Here is a 6,590-nt window from a genome sequence, read left to right on the forward strand (position 1 = left end):
AAGAAACACACTGCACGCTGACCCTCAGAGGTGATGTCCTCGACAGGCCTTGGCCAATGTTTGTGTTGGGATGAGCCCCTTCGTTCATCCTTTCCTGATTCTCCATCCACCCACCATCTAATTTTCCCTCCACCTCATCACTTTTTTACGCACTCCATTATTTATGTAACCATCCAACCATCCAGGCAGCTTCCTGCCTATTCATCCAGACATTCACCATCCACAGTTTTCATCTATCCCCTCATTCACCCATTTTTTCCACCCAAATATTCGTCTACCCATCTCTCTGAGCTCCATCGAACCATCCGTTCCTCCAGTACCCATGTTTTCAATCTCTTGGTTCAATTATGTCCTCAAGAAGCCATCCTGCCATGTATCTATTCACCCATCTGTCTATCCATCCAACCAGCCTACTGTATGCAGGATCTAAGGCCAGGTTCTGTGGCTACAGATACGAGTATGAGCTACTCCCCACCCATAAAGATCTCTTGGTCCACTGGGATCCAATGAAGAGGGGGCCTTAGGAATGTGTGCTCTGTCTGGGATCCTCAGGCAGCACCACATGGCCGGCCCCATTACAACCCGGCCCAGGACCGGTTTCCCAGCAAGTCTAGGGGAGCAACATCCCATGCAGAGCTGCTGAGACATGAGTACCCACTTCCCAGAGCGGTGCCTCTCAAGTGCCCAGACCAGGCGGGAGGGAGGACTCTTCAAAGTTGCAAAGGGCCCCTCGTCTACATGGCTTCCTTCCTTCCGCCGCTACACCAGCACTGTCCAATAGAAATACAGAGCAAGTCATTACTTCTAATTTTCTAGTGGCCACATTAAAAATTTTAAGGTGAAACTAGGGGCACCTGGCTGGCTTAGTCAGTGGAATGTGCAACTCTATTTTTTTTTTTTTAAGATTTTATTTATTTATTTGACAGAGCCAGCTAGAGAGGGAACACAAGCAGGGGGAGTGGGAGAGGAAGAAGCAGGCTCTTAGCGGAGGAGCCTGATGTGGGGCTCGATCCCAGAATGCCGGGATCACGCCCTGAGCCGAAGGCAGATGCTTAACCGCTGTGCCACCCAGGTGCCCCAGAATGTACAACTCTTGATCTCGGGGTTTTAAGTTCTAGCCCCAAGTTGAGAGATTCTTGAAAATAAATAAAATCTTTTTTTTTTAAGATTTTATTTATTTATTCAACAGAGATGGAGACAGCCAGTGAGAGAGGGAACACAAGCAGGGGGAGTGGGAGAGGAAGAAGCAGGCTCATAGCAGAGGAGCCTGATGTGGGGCTCGATCCCATAACGCCGGGATCACGCCCTGAGCCGAAGGCAGACGCTTAACTGCTGTGCCACCCACGCGCCCCTAATAAAATCTTTTTTAAAAAGGTAAAATTGGGGTGCCTGGGTGGCTCAGTCAGTAAAGTGTCTGCCTTCGGCTCAGGTCATGATCTCAGGGTCCTGGGATCGAGGTCCACGTTCGGCTCCCTGCTTAGCAGAGAGTCTGCTTCTCCCTCTTCCCATCCCCCCACCCCACCAGTAAATAAAAGTCTTTCAAAAAAACAAAACAAAAAAAAGGTGAAATTTTAATATATTTTACTTAACCCAATATATCTAAAATACTATCATTTCACCATGTACTCAGAAAAAAAATTAATAAAATAGTTTATACTTTTTGTATAAAGTCTTCAAAATCCAGTATGCATTTTATATTTACGGGACATCTCGATTCAGACTAGCCTTTCAAACGCTCAACAGCCACAGATGGCAAGTACCCACCTTACTGAACAGCCCGGTTCTAGACCCGACAACCACCGTTTTAGGCCAGACTAAAACATGAGGCCACCCGAATAATCTGGAGCCTTCATCAACGGATATTTATTTGCTAAGTGTGTACTAAGCAGTCCACTGAGCACTGGGACAGGAAGGACAGGGAAACAAAGAGCCCTGCACGATACTCACATCCCACGCGCTGCCCGAACAAGCGAGGTCCAGCTTCAAACCAGCACCTCCTCAGCCAAACCCAGGACCTGCCGCCGCCAGACTGGCCTCCTCCCAAAAAAGGCTAGCCTCCCTGGGTGGTGACTTAGCTGGGCCCCTTGGAAGGCTGTGCCCACTTCTGAAAAGCCCCTCAAGGTAATTCCTCCCAACTACCTGCAGGAAGGGCTATGGAGTTTTCTCCATCCTCTTCCGAGTTCAGGGCTATGTAAGCTCTTCTCAGAGACGGGGCTCCAGGATGCCGTACAGCCAGCCCCCCTATTTACCAGCTTCATCACAGCACAGACTGAATTGTCCTTCTTCCCCAGGCCCAGCAGATAAGGCTGGGAAAATACAGAGATGCTGAACCACAGGACACAGACTTCCCAATCCTTGCAGACTTGGGCTCTCTTGACTTTATAGAAACAGCCCAGCAACCTATGGGAAGGGAGGACGGTCTCATTCTAGACCTAAAGAAATAGGTTCGAAGGGACTGAGTGACTTATCCAAAGTTACAGACGGTATCAGTAAAAGTGAGCAGCAGACTGGATCCCCGAGTGCCCACTGCCCACTCTGCTGCCCCCTTCCCCCTCACCCTTACTCATGGGCAGCCCCTCTAGACATGGAGATGAGGCTAAGGAGAGGGGTCTCAAAAGGTCACCTCTAAGATCCCGGAGCCATTCCACCCCCAAGGCAGGCCCATGAGAGAGAGCCCTCACTCTCTGGCCCCACCTTCCTCCCATCCCTGTCTCCCAGAAAGAGCAGCCCTGGAAAGCCCAGCCTGTAAGCTACGTTCAACAAGCCGCAGGACCTCACCCCGCTGGCCTCTGTCTCTGCTGCCCCTTCTGCTTGCTCTATTCTTCCTCCTCTTCCCTTCTCTGCTGGGAAGAGTCCTTACAGCCCTCAAGGCTCGGCCAGACCTCAGCTCAAGGAAACCTTCTCTGACAGCCTCAGGCAGAATGATCTCTCCACGTACATTTCATCCTATGAACAATCCTCCTGTTGGTACTCGTGTTCCAGTGCCCCTCCACGCTCTGGGCTCCCTGAAAGGCATATGGAACCTGTCACCACAACACTGCCCGAGAAGAAAGTTGGCCAGCACATAGTAGGGACTCAGAAAAAACGTTTATTAAAGAAGCAGGTGGGAAGCTTACTGTGAGCTGAGAGCCTGTGTCACCAGTGAGCTGGCGGTCCCCCACTTAGTCTCAGCCTCCTCCTGCTTCTGTGGAACCCCCCAGAGCCACTGGGAAACCTCCGCACACATGTGAACAGGCGAAGCCCCTCCTGGAGTGACTCTCCGGGGGTCCCAGCTTCCGTCTGTAACTCTCCGTGCCCTTTGCTACAACGCTACTGATGTACCATCATCCCCTCCCCACCCACACACTCCAAGTGACATCGCCTTGACTCTGGATGGGAGGTATCAAAAGTCCCAGGTGATTTAGTTTGCTCAAGAGCATAATGAGGGATTATTTACCGGTGTTCTCTAGAAAATGAAGGCCGTAGATCTTGCTGATTATACGACCCCACTGAGAGGCAGAAATAATCTCGAAGGTAGCGAGTTAAATCACTACTTTGTAATTTACTAAAACAAAACTAATACCCAAAGAAATGTTTTCTCCACCATTTTATAGCAATTTCACCATTGAACTGTCTTTGATTGCAATTCATAACAATGAATAAAGAAAAGGAGAAAGGATATGTTTAGCCCAGACAAGAAATTTACTTTTCTAAACACTAACGATTTTCCCCATAGGCAGAAACACTGGGCATCATTTCCAGATGCCCATCATTTCCACAGCCCACCTAAAATGATGAGTGGGAGTTACCACCGTCACACTGCATGAGCAAACTGCTTCGTCCTCCCTCCTCCCCAGAGAAAGCCATCAAGTTACCTGCTCACGGTAAGGCTTGGATGGCCCTCACTGGAACAGCCCAGATGAGTCAACATGGCGGCACTCCTTGTGCAGACTGCCAGAGAACCCCACACTCTGCTGGTCGTCATCTCTGACCTTCACAGTCCAGGGGTGTTTATGCTAAAAGGCTTCTGGAAGGGGCAGAGAGCCAGCTCCAACGTGAGATGGGCTCTGAGAATGTCTAGTTAACGAGCCATGTATGTCTAGTTATCAAGCTGGCCACAGTGGCTGAGGGAGGGAGGTAAGACCACTGGCTGCCTTCAGCCACAGCCCCCACATTGAAACAACTATCTCCTGATGCCCGGAAAACCCCTACATGTCTAGAGCTCAGTATCTACAGGTATAGATTCCAGAACCCCAAGGTGAGCAACCCTGCACAGCCTGGGATGGACAGACAGGAAGGAAGGAAGGACACTAGGCACCCCGCTTAGCTGGCGGATCCCTCCTCACTTAGACACTCCCCTTAGGCCACCTCCTGTAGATCCTATGACCACATGACTCCCGAGTTTCTGTGTCCAGCCAGCTCTCTACTCCAAGAGCCATACTAAAACAGCCAACCTCCACCTTCACAATTCCTCTCAGACATTTCAACAGTGCAAAGTCATAGACATTTAAAACTCAACCATCCAAATCTGGGCTGATTTTCTCCAGGAAACCCAACGTTCTTTACGTAAGGGAGTGGCACCTATATCCATCCTGCCGTCCCATCCCACTGAGCAAGCCAGACCCCTGGGGGTCACACCTCCCCTTTCCCAGTAAGTAGCACATGCCCACCCCCTCACCGAGTCCAGGCGGTCCTACTTCTTAAATGTCTCTCAATTAAGTGCATGTCTCTGCACATCCATCTCCACCACGGTGGCCCGTGCCACCATTCTCCAACCTGGACACCTGCAGTCACCTCCCAGCTGCTTTGCTTCCTTCCATTCAGGCTCCTGGGCACTCCATTCTCCATCAGGAGCCAGGTAACAGGTACGTCACTCTGCTTAAAACCTTTAACACTGGGGCACCTGAGTGGCTCAGTCGGCTAAGCATCCAACTCTTGGATTCGGCTCAGGTCCTGATCTCATAGGTTATGGGATGGAGCCCCGCATCCAGCTCTGTGCTCAGCAGGGAGTCTGCTTGAGATTCTTTCCCTCTGCCCCTCCCCCAGTGCGATGCAGTCATGCACACGCTCTCTCTCCTAAATAAATAAATACATACATACATACCCTTCAATATTACCCATTGCTCCTACAATGAAGGCCACATTTCCTCTCCCGTGAAGGCTCTGTGTGGCCTGGCTGCAGCCTGCTCCCCCCCCACCTCCCACCATGGCCCCTGCTCTGTGCGCTCCAGCCACCAGCCTTCATTCAGTCCCTTGAACCCTCCTAGATGCCTCCCATCGCAGGGCCTGTACCCTCCGTGCCCACCTCACCTGTCTTGATGGTTTCCTTCAGGTGTCCACTTAAGCACGCATCCCCACGGGAGGACATCTTCCCTTCCACGCACATTTTCCTCACAGCACTCATCACAGTTTGGGAGGACGCCCTCACACGTGTGCTTATGGAATGTCTGGCCCCAGTGGAATCTAAGCTCCGTGGGGGCAGGGACCGCAAAGTTTATTTTGCGTGTCACCACACCTCCAGTGAGTCATTATTGTATAAATGAGTCATGAGTAAGGACAAGATCAGGGTTCCACTGCCACGCGCCCAGCGTCTTTTCTCAAAGGAAGTATATCGTCTCCACAGGACAGCCCAAATGTCAGCCCCTGTGGCCACAGACTGACCCTGGACCCCCCACTGCAAACGGACCCTGGACACCAGCCCTTCATTTATTGCTCCCTTGAGTGAGAAAATATGGATGGCTCAGGGCCGCTTGTCTCTATACTAGGAGAGAGACACCGCAGCGTGTCCCCAGGCACACCCTCGAGGCCCTTCTGCGGAACGTCAGCAACACCGCAGGACAAGAAGCAACAGGCTCCTGTCTCCGAGATGTGGGGTCACCACAACTGGAACTGCCTTCTCACCCGTGTGCAGTTCCACATGCCCCTGTCTGCCCCGACCCCACACACAGCTCCCATTGTGCAAGATCCTCAACACCCCTGGGAGAAAACCACCACCCAGAACACTCCCCAAGGGAAACCATATGCATGGGCAGAAGTGTCAGGCTCAGCCTGGTGGGGCTCAGGACTGCAAGCTCAACAGCTTGACCCAGACAAGAGGCCTGGTGATGTGACCTGCTCTGTCCCCAAGCATTTAAACTGAGTGCAAGGGCGAAGAGGGCGATAAATCAAAGCTGAAGGGCCCCTCTCCTACAGTTCCACAGGGCGGGGAGACATCAGCAGTCGGGCTGCACTACCCACAGCGGAAGAAACATGGAAAAGGAACCGGTGCCTTCTCTTCACCTCTGGACAAGGCCACACATGCAAACCACAGGTACTCAGAAAAGTGGCTTCAGAGAGAGAGGAGAGTGCCTTCAGGACCAGGAGGGCCTGGCCGGAGTCAACTGGGTCTAAGGCCCCACCAGGGCCCCAAAGATGGGCCTGGAACAAAAGGAAAGAACAGGACCCAGATACCACCATGGTCCCTGACTCGACCTGCTCACGGACATGCAGGGCAGTCACAGAGTATTTGGGGAAACCATGCTGGGGACTGGCTCCTAATGAGTGGAGAGTCAAGGGAACGAGTGTGACTATGAGCCAGCCAGAGCAGAGTTCAACACCCCCTCCCCATTAGT

Source organism: Ursus americanus, chromosome 5, assembly GCF_024610735.1.
Source record: "Ursus americanus isolate L20-20 chromosome 5, mUrsAme1.1.p, whole genome shotgun sequence".
In the NCBI taxonomy this organism is placed as follows: domain Eukaryota; kingdom Metazoa; phylum Chordata; class Mammalia; order Carnivora; family Ursidae; genus Ursus; species Ursus americanus.